This window comes from Panthera onca, chromosome C1 (genome assembly GCF_046562875.1).
Source record: "Panthera onca isolate mPanOnc1 chromosome C1, mPanOnc1 haplotype 2, whole genome shotgun sequence".
NCBI lineage: Eukaryota > Metazoa > Chordata > Mammalia > Carnivora > Felidae > Panthera > Panthera onca.
The window spans coordinates 43,426,474-43,443,018 of NC_138346.1; the positions used below are offsets into that span (position 1 = coordinate 43,426,474).

General features: G+C 40.0%; 1 long non-coding RNA gene across 1 annotated transcript; it reads left to right on the forward strand.

Annotated features, from left to right (window-relative positions):
* The first annotated feature begins 4 nt into the window (after positions 1–4).
* LOC132671549 (uncharacterized) lies at positions 5–13,172 on the forward strand. The gene is made up of 3 exons (XR_009607142.3): positions 5–260; positions 1,777–1,870; positions 12,612–13,172. It is a non-coding gene; the product is annotated as an uncharacterized LOC132671549 (long non-coding RNA).
* The last annotated feature ends 3,373 nt before the right edge of the window (positions 13,173–16,545 follow it).

Here is a 16,545-nt window from a genome sequence, read left to right on the forward strand (position 1 = left end):
GTCTCCCTCTTTCCTCCCCGGCTGTCAGCCTGGGCCCCGCCCTCTCAGCCTTCCAATAGGCTCTCGGCCCCGCCCCGCCCGTTCCTGCTTCCGCCATCGCTGCGCCGCGTCCGCTTTGCCCTGCAATTTTCCCGGTGGCGGTTTCTAGTGCTGGCTGTCCAACTTCAGGGTATTTTTGCTCTCGCTCAGAGTTCAGACGTCCGCCCCGGCCATTTAGTCCCGTGGTCACAAGGAGCAGTTGCTGTGTTAGGACCCAGTGAGTACGTTAAAAAAAAAAAAAGTGTGCAGTTGAGTCCAGGTTTAGGCCAGGGTAACTAGTTGGGTGGAAGGAAAAAAAAAACAAAATAGGCAGGGATGGGTCTTTAGCTACAATGCTGGAATTTTAGTACCAAAAGGGAACTGAAGATTAATTCGACCGCCTCTTTTTAAGCATATGTAAATTGAGGTCCGGAAGGGTGAGATATTTTGTTGAAAGTCACCCAGCAACTTGTGAGCAAGCAAGACTTGAACACCAATCATCTGACCTGGTCTTGGCACCTTGGCACTGTAATAGTAGGCAGATAAGTAGTTAAATTCCTTTGCAAGTTTCTTTTCCTTCCCCTTCCCTTCTTACATGTCACCCCTTTGTCACTTTGCTTTTCTTCTCTATGCTTTTTTTTTTTTAATGGACTTATTTTTAGGGAAGTTTTAGATTCACAGCAAAATTTAAAGGAGAGTATAGAGATTTCACATATATCCCCTACTCCCATGCATGCTTGTCCTCTCCCATTTTCATGTTCCCCAGTGGAGTGGTACATTTGTGATAGTTGAACCTACATTAACACATCACTATCCCCCAAAGTTTATAGTTAACCTTAGGGCCCACTCTTGGTGTTTGATGTTTTATGGGTTTGGACAAATGTGTGATAACTTGTAGTCACCATGACAGCATCATACGGTGTAGTTTCACTGCCCTCAGAATCTGTGTGCCACTTACTCATCCCTCCCTCTCCCCCAGCAACCACTGATCTTTTTACTGTCTCCCCAGTCTTGGCTTTTCCAGAATGTCATATGGTTGGCAACATATAGTGCGTGACCCTTTCAGATTGGCTTCTTTCACTTAGTAACGTGCATTTAAGTTTCCTCTGTGCCTTTTCATGTCCTATCAAGTTATGCATTTGTTTTTATACATCCTGTAACAGCAGTTAGAAACCCTGAGAAATTATAACCTGGAAAAAAAATGAATAAAGTTTTCTTTACCTCTTTGCCCTACATAGTGGAGAGGCATGTGCTTTAGAAACAAACCTGGGCTCCAACTCCTTAACTGTGTGACCTCTGGGAAAATTGATTAAGCTTTCTAGTCATAATTTAAAATCTGAAAGATGAAGCTGGCCTCAGGGAATTACGTAGGATCACAAATAGTCTAACCAGTGCCTAGTAAATAGTAGATACTCAATACTATTTCCCCCACTTATTTTTTATTATTAAAGAAGAGAAGGGGCGCCTGAGTGGCCCAGTTAAACATCCCACTTTTGCACAGGTCATAATCTCACAGGTTTGTGAGTTCAAGTCCCACATCAGGATCTCTGCTGTCCCTGCAGAACTGGCTTCAGATCCTCAGTCTCCCTCTCTCTCTACCCCTCCGCAAGCACACACATGTGCACTCACCTGCTATCTCAAAAATAAACATGAAAAAAATAATAAAGAAGAGAAGAACAAGAGTAGCTTAAACTGTGATTGCTTAATCCTTCCATCAATCCTATGTGGTGACTGCTAACTTTTATCCCCAATTTACAGATGATGAAACTCACCAGAGACCACATAGCTAGAGAATGGCCAGACTCAGTTTTGAATCTAAGCAATCTTGACTCCAGAGCCCTCCAGCTTAAAGGTAATTTTTAGACTTAAATTACAGCGGTAGAATTAAACATTTTAGTAGTACGATGCATCTGTAGGGCTTTAAAGAATCATCTCCTTAACTATTTGTGATGGTGACAGAAATGTTGAGAAGAGTCAGAATTTGCAGGGCAGAAGCCTTAATTTTTCCTTGATTCTTACTTAATATTTTTAGATCAACTCCCACTTCCCAAACATCTGCGAGGAAGTGGCATAGATATATTACAGCCCGAGAAGAGTTTCAGAATGATCAGATTAATAGGAGAAACAAGACATTCTTAAGGAAGCAGAAGCTCCCATCACATGGACAAATAAGGCCAGGAGAGCCAAAGACACGGGTGTAATGCTAGAAAGTGGTGTGAAATAATCTCATAGGTATGATTTCAACATCAAATAAAACAAATGATGAAACATGTAATGGCAGAACCACATCCATCCTCAGGGCTCCCAAAGACTACCATCACTTCAGATCAGAAGCTCTGATTCCACCAAGATTAATCTAGCGGGACTTGATGCTTCATTTAGATTTTACTCAAAGGTATGTTCTTCAACACAGGCAAAAACGTTCTCACAGAAGTAATATTTAAATCAGACCTTTTTTTTTTTTTTTAAAAAAAAGAAGGTGGACACGATCTTTCAAAGATTAACAATAGATAGGAAACCAATTAAGAATGTTGGGCACCGTGTAGCCGAGAGTTTGGACAAACCAAATTAGCCACTCCTTGCAGCCTCAGTCATTTGTGCCCAGAAAGGGGATTAAGTAGAGCTGCTCAGACTAATTTTATTGACACTGATAAAGAGGAACCAGTTAGGAAACCAAGCCCCACAAAAGCAGAAGCTGATGCTCCTCAGCCCAGCCCCGCCCTTACCCCACTGGAGAGAACTCAGCCCAAACATGTACTTCCTTCCCTGACTAACTCAGCTGTTCTCAGAAAGGAAGTGGCAACCAAGTGCTTTCTCATTCGCTAAAATTAAAGACATCTGAGAAACAAGATGGTGTGGTCAGTGCTGGAACTCTTCAATCCAGACCAGTTGGTTTCAACGAACCCCAATCACTCCTCAAGAGTGGTGGTTAACAAAAAGAGAAAGGGGCTGTCTTGAAAAACAACAGTTGCCACGCAGATAATCTTTCCTAATGTACAATTCAATGAAATAAACAAAGATCCTTTGTCACTGAGGACGAATCAGTTAGGTCATAATGATTATACCACTGATTCTTTACTGCTTTCACAAGATTACTTCATGATTTTCCTTTTAAGACTATTGTTCCTCAGGCCCTCCTCATTTGCAGAGACCAAACATAAACATATGAGATAGTGAGAGGCTAATGGCCAGAACCTCAAGACCACCATTCCGTGTAAAGAAGATATTGTTTAGTGAGATCCAGTACAATACAGAAGGATATCCATCAGAATCCTGTACATAAGGTTCTGGTTATCTGGGTCCTCACTGATAAAGGTTTTCCTGTAAATTTTGCCACCGCCCACACCCATGCTCACTAACGTGTTTTGCTTTCTGGGATCACAAAAATCATTTTCACTTTCGTTGCATTATGCATCCATTCAAAACTATTACAACATCAAAATAGCTGGCCAAGGAAAATAGCTGACCAGTAGTGTTTGAAATTAGACATCTTCTGTGGTGAAACTAACAAAAAATTAACAAGAACTACAGTGTTCTCATATTACAGAGGTAATCTGCTTTGCAATATAATTGGCAAGATCAGCAAGAAATGGTCTTTTCTTACTCTTCTTAAAAAGATTTAACCAAAAGACTCATAAGTAATGTTTAGTAATATTTTCAATATGTAATGTTAACACACTGAGCATTTGCTATGTGCCAGGCATTTTATACTTATAAGCACTTTATACTTATTAATATATTATTTAATAATTAATATACAAGAAGTTAATAATATATTTAATAATACACAGGAAGTCATTTTATAGTAACTTATGGAGCTACGATTTAAAACTGTTCCATGAAATAGCTTTATCTGTAAAACAGGTTATCTGCCCTTAAAAGTGCATTTCTTTGGTTATCTAAGTGGGTAATTGGATTTTTTTTGAAGGCTTTGTAGTTCATAGTGATAAGTGAAATTACACATTATTTAATCCCTAATGTCTGATTGCAGTGGGGGCAGTGAAGTCCCCTTGTGAGGAATAACTTTGTAGTTCCTCTTGGGAAGAAATGCATCCCTAAGTAGGTTAATTCAACTGAGCTAGATTATCTTTTTAATGATAGTGTGAACAACTTTGGTTTCTGTGTTCTAAAAAGTTTCTTTCAAGTGCACCACACATCTAAATAACCGCCTGAATTTATTGTTTATGCAGCTGAGAAAACAAAATATTACTGGCAACTGAACTCAGAATTCATAAAAAAAATCATTTCTTTATTGGGAGATTTGTCTAACTGGAGTATGTATCATAATCCTCAGACTTAAAGGAACATTGTAGGAAATGCTACAGATCACACATACAAAGAACATGAGAAGGTCTCTGTTGAATCAGAATTCTTTTTCATACTGTGGGTCTAGATGCCTCAAAAAGAGTCACTTGCACTGCTTGCTGGTGTGTTCCCTTTGTCCTATGTTGCCACCGATGGAGGTGCCCATATGACACCCCAAATTCCTGTATTGAAATCTAATCCCCAATGTAACGTGGAATGTGGAGGTAGGGCCCTTGAGAGATGATTAGGTAAGAAGGTAGAGCCCTCATGAATGGGATTGATGCCCTTATAGAAGAGATCCCAGCAAGTTCCTTCAGCCCTTATGCCATTGGGAGGATGCAGCAAAAAGACAGGCAGGCCCTTACCATACACCAAATCTGCCAGTGCCTCGGTCTTTGACTCCCCAGTCTCCAAAGCTGCGTGAAATAAATTTGTTTTTTATAAACCACCCAGTCAATGGTATTCTGTTAAAGCAGCCCCCATAGACTAACACATATGTAAAAATAAATAAATCCGGGGTAATTTTCAAAATCAACTCTCCTGGTTTCAGAATCGCATTCCTTAACATACTCTATTTGGCCTTACAAGGAGCATGTAACAGGTTCCCCTAACATCCTGCCTGAACGTGTTAGGGTAGAGGGCTTGATGACTCTTCACGGAATGTTTATTCTCTTGGTTTGCCGATAATAAAAATAAATGCCTTTTCTTATTGCAGAACATTATACCATTTAATCTTTTTTCTTTTTTATTTATTTAAGTAATCTCTACACCCAATGTGGGGCTTGAACTCACAACCCCAAGATCAAGAGCTGCATACTCTTCTTATTTTAGAGCATTATATGGGGTGCCTGGGTGGCTCAGTCAGTTGAGCATCCAACTTCAGTACAGGTCATGATCTCACAATTCGTGGGCTCAAGCCCCACGTCGGGCTTTGGGCTGACAGCACGGAGCCTGCTTCAGATTCTCTGCCCCTCCCTCGCTCGCACTCTCAAAAATAAGTATTTAAAAAAAAAAATCAACCTATAGAGCGTTAAAAAGCTCACGCACATTCTCTTCTTTCACATGCATGCAAGCAGGCACGTATGTCAATAAGTAACCTGGAAAAAACAGCCAACGCTTCCATACACACCCCTAATTAAGAGTATTTTCCATGTGGACATGGAGTGTCTGGGTTGGAAGAATGCTTACATGTAGATAATGTACTCTAACCCCTTCTTTTTGTATATGAAAAAAATACAGGCCCAGAAATGTGAACAAGAGTACCACTACAGCCCCTAATGAATTAATGGATCTCCGTAATAATCATTATCATGACAAGGGGGACATCCAGTCCAAAACAATTAAATCAGGATCTCTAAAGGTGGGACTCAGGCATCACTGTATGCTGAACCACAGCAGGTAAAAAGAGACTTTTTTCCAAAATATTTTCCTTATTTTCCACATACCTATTAATATTCTGGAACACTATTTCCTTTACTCTAGCTTGAGCAGTCCTGCACTGAGATAAATTTCCAGAAATGAAATTACTGAATGTATAGTGAAGACTTCTGATATGTATTATCAATTGACATTTTAGGAATTTTGAAGGGATTTATACCTCCATTTGCCCTTTGTATATTCATCAAACATAGTTTATTAACTTATTCAACAAACATTTATTGAACAACTACTATGTGCCAGCACTGGGACTGCATCAGTTAAAAAAAAAAATTAATACAAAAATCTCTGACTTCATGGAGCTTACATTCTAATGGGAGTAGACAGAAACAATAGACTAAATCAAGTTATATAGTATGTTAGAGGGTGATGAGTGCTAAGTTGGAAAATGAAGCAAGGGAGGGAATTGAGCAGGAATGACTGGGGAGAGTGGGCAGGAAAGGTGACATTTGAGTAAAGATAAAAAGAAGAGGAAGCCATCGAAAAGGCTCAGGCTGCCTGGCTTTTTCCAGGAACAGTAAGCAGGTTGCTGTGACTGAAGCAGAGTGAGCAAGGAGAACGTGTAAAAGATGAGGATGGGAAGGGGGCATATCATATAGGCGGACTTGGACTTTGACCCTGAGACAGGAATCTGTTGGAACGTTTTGAGCAATGACCCATATGCTAATCAGACTTAACAGGATCACTCTGACTATAGAGAAATAAAAGGAGCAAGGGTGGAAGCAGGAAAGACAGTTAAAAGATTATTGTATAAATCCATTTGAGATATGTTGTGGCTTGCACCCAGGATGGAAACAGTGACCTTGGTAAGATGTGATAAGAATTTAGGTCTATTTTGAAGATAGAGCCAACAGGCTTACTCTCTGGTTGTAAGCGGAGTTTGAGAAAATGAGATGCATCAAATATGACTTCCAGACTTTTGGTCTGAGCAACTGGAAAGAAAGCCGTCACTCACCGAAAAGGGGAAGACTACCAAGTGGAACAGTTGGGGGGATGTGGAAGGATCCAGAGGGCCACGTTAGACATGAAAAACTGTGAGAAGGAAGAACACCGCAAGGAGAGCGGTGTCCCGGATGCCAGGTGAACCGAATGTTTCCATGAAGAGGTGGTGATTGTTGTGTCAAATGCAGCTGATAGATGAGGTGAGCTAAAACTGAGGGTTGATCAGCAAAAAGGAAAGTCATGGCTGACCTTGACAAGAGCGGTTACGCTGAAGCTGGTGAAAGCTTGAATGGATCCAGTCGAGAGAGAATGGAAGTCAAGGAATTGGAAATGGTAAAACAAGGATGCCTAACTCTTTTGAGGGGGATTACTGCAGAGCAGAGGGGAGAAAGGGGCCAATAACTTAAGGGGAAAGTGGAACAAAAGAGATTTTTTTTTTTTAATATATGAAAAATAATACCATGACTGTGGGCTGAAGAGAATGATTCAGTAGATAGAGGGAATTTCTGGAGACACCTTCTTGTGCTTGAGTAGGTAAGAAGGGGTGGGAGCGAGGGGCCCTGTGAAAGGGTTGATGGGAGCATGGAAGATTCTAGCACTAGGGGAGATGCTAGTGGGCGGAACGTCGTGGTGGTGTGAGCGTATGGAAATCCTCTTCCGGTTGCTACTACTTTCTGAGTGAAATAAGCCAGATCATCCATTTAGAGTGAAGATGGGGAGGAGATGCTGGAAGTTTGAAGTGTGGAAGAGGATATGAAATCATCGTCAGGGAATGTGGGACAGTGAGTGAACTAGGGAAATGTATTACGATTTTACATCAGGACCGATTTCTTACTTGAAGGCAATTCACAGTAAATTTAGAGTTAGACCACCGCACGTAGTTTTGTATTTTTTTCTTCAGACATGTCCATCCGTGAAGGTTTGGGCACAGACTAGACCGAGACCTACTGAATCTCCAGCGTTGGAGTTTTGACAAGTGATAGTAACCCTGTTTTGTTTACAGTACATGTTTTACAGATCTGGTTTGTGATTTGCCTTTTCCTTCTATCTCAATTTTTTTGTACTACAGTAACTGTTTATTTTCATATGGTCAAATCTGTTATCTTTTCCTATGGTTTCTTCCATTGAGCTTTTACTTGAGGGAGTCCTTCCTCAAGAAGGGATGATATGAACTTTCTTCTATACCTTCCCCAATTTCTTGTGGTCGAATTTTAACTCTTTAATCTATCTGTATGTATGCTGTGATGCAAAGTTCTAATAAAATAGTCTTTAAAAAGTTTCTTCTTCTCCACATTATTAAAGAAACAATTCCTTATCCTTGAGTTTGTGATTTCTTTAAAATATCTTTCTATATTTTATAAGTTCTAGTTCCAGGTTATCATTTCTAAGTTACTAATTCTCAATACTTAAAATGCTTTAACAATTGTATGTTCATAATTCTTCAGGATCAGATAAGGCGAATACCAGCCTCCAGCCTCTCTGTTACAGACATTCTTTAACCATTCTTACTTATTTTTCTAGAAAATTCTGTCATGATTCAAAAACGGACCCCTCTCAGGATTTTTTTGGAATCAAAAGAAGCCTAAATTTTAATTTGGGAAATATCAATTTCTTTCTAATATTTAAGTTCCCAGGGGCGCCTGGGTGCCTCAGTCAGTTAAGCGTCCGACTTTGGCTCAGGTCATGATCTCACAGTTCGTGGGTTTGAGCCCCACATCCGGCTCTGTGCTGACAGCTCAGAGCCTGGAGCCTGCTTCAGATTCTGTGTCTCCCTCTCTCTCTATCCCTCCACTGCTCACCCTCTGTCTCTCTCTGTCTCTCTCTCTCTCTCTCTCTCTCAAAAATAAATAAACATTAAGAAAAATGTATAATATTTAAGTTCCTCATTCAGGAATCATGCTCTGATTCTCTATTCTGGTCTTTTAAATTGTACCGGGTTGATTACTCATTCATGTTTTATACACTTCAAATCCCCCTGAGATACAGTTTTACTTTGATTTTGATTTTGCTAGAATGAGTCCTCAAGTAAATTCCCCAGAAAGAAAAGCAGAAGGTAAATTTCTGATACTTTACAAAAAATTTTTTTTTCCTCTTATGCATATGATTTTTTGGGCAGGTATAGGATCTTCAGATTGTAGTTTTTTTCTCTTGATAGTTATCTCTAAGTTCAATGGATAAAATGTTCCTTGAAATACTACTATGACAAGGGAAAAAAATGGAAAACAACCTGTATGTCAAAAAAAAGATTTATGAACAATAAGTTAGTGAATCATTAGTAGGGAAGTCTGAACTATTTTTAAAATGAGGTAAATATATGCACATGATAAAGAAGATTATGTGGGGAAAAAAATGAGGCTGCATAATAATGTGTATATTATGATTAGATTTTTGAAAAATAAAACCCTTCATAGGTATATATCGGTATATCTGTTTTCACATCTATTTATCGGGAAGGACACATCAAACAAATATTAACAAATCACAGTGGGTATTAAAACCAGTGTGTGTGGGAAGAACTTTCACTTTTTACTTTCTGTACTCTAAGTTATTTGAAGTTTTAAAATTAGGCATTATTCTTAACAGGCATATAGTTTTATACAGCCAGTGTACACATTTACTTCACCTTTCTCTGCACCTAAACTGTTGACCACTCCCTCCCACAAACACTGGGCTGGGTGCTTCTTCAAGTATTCCCATGCCATACTATATTGATTTGAATTCTACAACTTTTCACTTTAACTTATAATTGCCTTTTAGTCCGTTTTTTCCAAGTAGACTGAAAAGTCAGGTACTTTCCCTATTTCATCATTTTCTGTTATACCTTACGAAGTAATTGTTCAATAACTCTTTGCTGCAAATGTCAATGATTTGAAAGAGAATGTGTGTTATGTAGTTCTCTGGAAAGTAAAAGAGGCAGTGTTCGGTAGATAGAAAAGAGAAGTGATATAGGCATGGTGGAAAGTCCTGAGGGTGAGCTGGGTTCATTGATTGGTAAGCCAGTCCACCCTGGGAATGGTTCCCTTAACTGCCATCTAAGTAGGTCAAAGGGAACAAGGTGGAGACTTAACTGGAAAAACTACTCAAGAGAACTAAGAAGGTCACTGGCCCTCTCCATTGGGGGAATTCCACACCTAGATAGGAGAGTATTATGTCAGGGTCTTTCTCTGGTAACCTAGCTGTTCACATATCCTCTGTGGGCAGGAGCCGTAGGAGTGGCGTGAAACTTCTGAAGGGGAAGTTGAAAGGCAAATAATCATGGTAAAAGCAAGAGAAAGCTTATTAGGGAAAAGACCAAGCTGTCCCCAAAATGAAACGCCAAAAAGTATATATACATCTACATGCGGAGCTTAAATAACATGGAAGTTCACGTCCTTCTCATGTTACAGTAAGGTGAGCAGTTCAGCTTGGCAGGGAGTCTCTACTCCATAGAGTCACTCCAGGATCCACCCTCCTTCCATTTATTATTGCTTCACTGTTCCCGGAGGTAATCTCTTCATCCCTGTGGTCCAAGTTAGGTTGTGGGCACATTCAGTGCTCCCACCTATGGAAAAGGCAAAGAGGAATTCTAAGGCAAGTGGCTTATCTTTTAAGATCGAGATGACCCAGAAATAACACATTACTTCAGCTTACATCCCATTAGCTAAAACTTAGCCACATAATCATACCCAGTTTTGAAAAGAGGATAAAGACGTAGTCTAGCTGAGTAGCCATGTATCTAGTAGCCATCCATCTATTTTTATGGAAGAAGGAAAATATAGGCAGAGAAAAACCAGGAGTTTTTGCCATACAAAGAAATCAAATACTATGCTCATAAGCTGACTGATAAAAGTGGCATTGAAACCCTAGTGGCCATGAAATGCTGGTCTAAGACTACCAGTTTGTGTGCAGTGCAAAAGCTAAGGCCTATGGAAGTAATTTAAAGCTAAATGCATTTAATTTAAAGGATTGTTTTTTTATTATGAGATAACGTCCTTTCTATTTTTTATGTTAAAATGCCTTCGATACAGTGAGAATGGTAGATTGCATGTCTTTTTTTTTTTTTTTTTAAGTAAAACAACATTGACAATACTACATCAGTATTCCCATTTTCCATTTTGTGTCTGTGTGTTTGTTGAGATTTTACTGACCCTTGAAATTTTTATATAGGACCAATGTTCCATATGACAACCAAACACAGAGGGTCAGCAGAGAGGCCAGTAATTAGGATGGTTATTATCCCCTACTCTTCCTTCAACATGAAGATGACATCTCACCCATAGGTTAGGTTTTCTAAACTCTCCCTGTTGGAGTTACCATCGTCTCCCTCTCCACAGCCAGTTAGGTTCCCCTCCTCTGGACTCCCATAGTACTCTTTACATGGTTCCACCATAGCATTTATCCTACTGCATTGTATTAAAAGTTAATGTTTCTCCTATTTGAACATGAGCACCTCAGAATAGGGACCCTGTGCCCATTGAAGATACTAGTTCTTTTTGAACAGGAAATATCTGTATTAGTTTGTTGGGCCCGCCCCAACAAAATACTACAGTCCTAGGTGGTTTGAACAACAGAAATTTGCCTTATCACAATGTATCATTCTAAAGTCAAGGTGTCAGCAGGATTGGTTGCTTCTGAGGCTTCTCTCCTTGGCTTACACATGGCCACCTTCTCACTGTATCTTCACGTGATCTTTCACTTGTGGGAAGGGATCCCTGGTGTCTATGCACCCAAATGTCCTCTCCTTATAAAGACACCAGTCAGACTGGATTAGGACTCACCCCAACAGCCTCATTTTAACTTACTCACCTCTTTAAAGGCTCTGTGTTTAGAAACAGGCACATTTTGGGGGCACCTGGGTGGCTTAGTTGGTTAAGTGTCCAACTCTTGATTTCAGCTCAGGTCACGATTTCACGGTTGGTGAACTGGAGCCCTGCACTGGTCCCTGTGATGACAGTGTGGAGCCTGCTTGGATTCTCTTATCTCCCTTTCTCTCTGCCGCTCTGTCTCTCTGTCTCTCCTTCTCTCAAAATAACTAAATAAATTTTTAAAAAAACGGCACATTTTGAAGTACTGGGAATTAGGACTTCAGCATATCAGTTTGGGTGCAGACATAATTCAGCCCATAACAACATCTTTATGATCTTTGAGGATTATAAACTAATCAGTGTTTTTATTATTGATTGATTTTATTGATTAGTTTTTTATATTAGAGTGAGCAGGGGAAAGGGGCAGAGGGAGAGAGAGAATCTTAAGCAGACTCCACACTTGGCACAGAGCGCGATGCAGGGCTCCATTCCCTGACCCTGAGATTATGACCTGAATCGAAATCAAGACTCAGACACTCAACGACTAAGCCACCCAGGTGCCCCCATGTTTTTATTTTTAAATCAAATCAGTTCTACACATAAATGTAGAAGTAGAAAGTCAAAGTCTCCTTTCATCTCACTCCTCATGGTAGTCACTCCCAAAAGTTAGAGGTAATCAGTGATTCTGGAATGAATGAGTGAGCAGTAAGGTGGTCCGCTTATTACACCTGAGGAAAATGAGACACCAAAAGGCTAGGCAACATTTTTAAGGTCACAAAATTACTTAATGGTAGGAGGACCGTAACCCAGTTCTACCAATGTCTCACCTAATATTCTTTCTACTATCCTGTGCTACTTCTTTTTAACATTTAATTGTTAACTAAAACTTGTGTTCGTCATTTTTAACACTAAAGTGTGTAAGCTGAAGATTTTATATTTTTCTTTAAAAGTTACCAAATTCAACTAATGTAAATGCTTTTCACTTATAACTTGTCTGAGGATCTTCATGCAGCAAGAAACAGATATTCATTTAGATTAATTTTCAGGTACCTGTTGCTGCATAACAAATCTTGACAAAACTTAGTGGCTTAAAACAGCAACTGCTTTATTTTTATGATTCTGTAGGATGGCCGTCTGAGAGTGACTTCTGATGGCCTCGCCGGCAACCACACAAGGTCTCTTACAGCTAAGACTCTGGAACTCACACAGCGTTGCTTTTGTCACCGTCTGTTGGTCAAGGACAGTCTCAAGGCCAACCCAGATTCAAGGGAGTGGAGAGATAGCCTCTGCATCTTGATGGAAAGGGTGGCAACATCATACTGCAAAAATGCATGTGGATACAGGAAAGTGTGACTCATTGGGGAGCATTATTATAATGTTTTTCCATAGCTGACATTTCCCACAGGATAACATTCTGCTTGCCAGCCTTCCTGTTATGCCCACAGCTTCCTTTGAATAGGGGTGCTTGGGTGGCTCCGTCGGTTAAGTGTCCAACTCTTGATTTCAGCTCAGGTTATGATCTCACGGTTGGTGAGATTGAGCCCTGTGTCATGCTCTGCGCTGACTGCAGGGAGCCTGCTTGGGATTCTCTCTCCCTGTCTCTCTGCCCTTCTCCCATGCTTGCTCTCTCCCTCTCTAAACAAACAAACAAACAAACTTTAGAAATAAATAAACAAACAAATGGAACAGTTCATATGGTTTCATACTGTGTACTGTGTAACTCCACCACCTGGCTGTAAGAAGTTGGACTGGAAATTAGTGCTTATATTAGTTAGGATTAGAACCACATTCCAGTGAGACAAAATCCCACATGGCTGGGTTTAAACAAGATAGAAGTTTATTTCTGGCTCTTGTCAAAGTCCAGAGGTAGGTTCTTCAGGATTGGTATTGGCCTCTTCTATCTGTTGTTCCATTGAGCAACAGTAGCTCCCATTTTTAAGGTTGCCTCATGATCCAATATGGCTGCCAAAGCTCAATTATCACAACCAGTTCCACCCAACAGGAAGGGAGAGGGGGAGGAAAAATAGAACCCACTCTATTTAAGGATATTTTCTGGAAGTTACACATCCAACTTCCTCTTATATCCCATTGGCCTGCACTTAGTCACATAGCCATACTTATCAACACAGGAGATTGGGAAATGTACTGGTGGCCATGTGACTGGCCAAAAATCCGGAGTTCTATTACTACAAAATAAGGAGAGAGTAGATACTGATGGGTGATCAGCAGTCTCTATCACAGGGCCTGACCTAAAGGCATGTAATGTGGCCTGGTATGAGATATATGCCCAACAGAGATGTATGATTTATTAACTCATTCCTTCTGCAAACATAGTATACCTTGTGTCCTTTCTACAAGCCAAGCACTGTTCTAGCTACTAAAAATAGGGTAGTAAACAAAGCAAAGTCCCTGCCTTCCTTTAGTTAATAAACTCTAGTTGGGAAAGATAGGCAATAAACAGTATATTGTAAAATACTGATTTTGTGCTATGAATAATTGGTATGGGCAAGGGGATATATAGTTAAGGCATGTGGGTAGGAAGGGATATTTATTTTAGGTAGGTGACATGTGAGCAGGGACACGAATGAGGTGAGGAACAGCCACGAAGTTCTAGGGGAAAAGGCACAGGCCAAGAGAACCGTGACTTCAAAGGCCTTATAAAGCAGGAGCATGTTTGGAATGTTTGAAGTAGGAATCTGGTGTAACTAGAAAAGGAGCTGGGGGAGTGATAGGAGATGGGGATGTGGAGATAGCCGGAGATTAGACTATAATAAGGACTGGGTAGTGGAGTGTAAGATATGCTTTCTTTAGGAGTCTGAAAGCAAAGTTGTGTCAGGGGTTCACAAGGTCACCCCCAGGTTCAATAATTTGCTAGGAGGATTCACAGTGCTCAGCGTACAGTCAGACTTAATGGCTAAAATAGTAACAGGATGCAGAGCAAAATGAGCAAAGGGAAAAAGTGCATAAGGCAAAGTGTGGAGGAAATCAAGTACAAGCTTCCAAGAATCTTCAGTGGAGTCACACAAGAGGAACTTATTTCCTCCAGTGACAAACTGTGGCAACAGGTATGAAATGCTCTCTACCAGGGAAGCTTATTACAGACTCAGCACCCAAGGTTTTTTTGAGGATTGGTTACATGGGTGTCCTTTTCCTGGTCCATGCCAAATTCCTGACTGCCAGAAGGAAAGTATGTATTTAGCATAAGCCATTACTGTTTGCACAAACAGTTGAGGCAGCTTGAGCTACTCTTACCATTTAGCAAATGGTCAGAACCCTCCTGAAACCTAAGTTCTCAGATGCTAATCAAGGGCCAGCCTTGCAAGCAGGTCTTTCTAAGAACAGCAGTCCTGGGGCCTTTTATTAACTGTTTTCTGCACAAAAGCACACAGAGAGATGCTCCAAGCAAAGTGAAATAGGAACCAGAAAACTAAGCAGAGACTAAGCCAACTCCATGAGCTAATAGAGGCAATGAGTAAATAAAATTCATGAGATAAATAAACTAGCCAGAGGGCAGTAATAACAGCAGGAGGAAGAAACAGAGAAGAAAGAAGCTGAATCAAGTGAATGGAAGGGTATCTTGTGCAAGAGGAATGCCCATCTACATGACAACAACCCCAGTATTGCTTTTGGGACATTAGAATTGCTCTGTGATCCTAGGGACTGATGAACAATGCTCTGCTTCTTCCTGAGGCCTGATTGTTCCATTAAAATGGCTTCATTTTCTTGCCTCCTAATTTCTTTTTGTACCTTTGTAATAAATTCCAATCATCCAGGATCAGAAACATGCCTTGTGCTGTGCTCCTTGAAACCTGAAAGCACCTCACTAATATACCTGGGTTTTCAGCCATTCAAAACATAGACTTAAAGAAGAAAACTAATATGGTGGCCAAGGGGTCACTGGCCAACTGGGTGAAGGACCAAGATTCATAGCAGAGAGTGAAACTCCCCACCTACCGCTGTGAAGCCATGTTCCAGTCATATCAAACTACGCACAACTATACTCACATGCAAAGTGGACTTTTATTCCTTTTTGATTTTGATCATGTTTTTCACTCTGTTTAGAATTTCAGGGGTTTTCATCCTTACACATACTTAGCTCAAATGCTGTTTGCATTATCTATGAAGCCTCTATGACCACCTCTCTCCCCACACTCTTCTCTGGCCTCTCTGGAGTGATTCCCTCTGCACTGCTATCTCAGCTATTGGTACATATTTCTGTAGTAACAATTACAAAGCATATTGTAATCAACTATTTAGGCATTTTCTCTGAAACAAATTATGTTCCTAGCACAATGCTTCATAAATGGTAATTTTTAAAAATTTTTTTTTAACATTTATTTATTTTTGAGAGAGAGAGAGAGAGATCACGAGTGGGCAAGGGGCAGAGAGAGAGGGAGACAGAGTATATGAAGTAGGCTCCAGGCTCTGAGCTGTCAGCACAGTCCGATGAGGGGCTCAAACTCATGAACCACAAGATCATGATGAAGTAAGATGCTTAACTGACCAAGCCACCCAGGCACCCTGGTAATTTTTTAATAAGCGTATATTTGGTGAATGAATGAATGAACAAATGAACAAACGAACCAAGAAACAAATGCAATGAGTCACGTATTGAACAGTTCTGACGCCAGGATTTAAGGCCAGATCTCCTTGACCATTACAGCCCATTCTTAATTCCCATGCTTAAAACAATAATCTCTCTCATCTATTGGGGAACTCTTTCTTTTCTAAAATTGCATTGCTTTTATGTTATTTTCTTGAAGATATTATTACTTTACAGATGTTCAATAGCCATATTAGCATTGGTTCTAATGATTTCCCTAGTGAAAATAAACTTCTTTTTTATTTTCTAAATATGGGAGGACTTAAATATGCCCCATCCAAAAAAGTATATGCTAAGTACACTCAATTTTGTAGTCTCCAAGTATGTTTATACAAATAAGTAAACACAGAATTGCTCTCCTGCTATGAAAGTACTTCCTATCACTAGTGCTTCATGTATCTATGCATATTTTTAATTAATTTTCCAAAAGGGAATAATTTCAAGTAGTATTGTTTT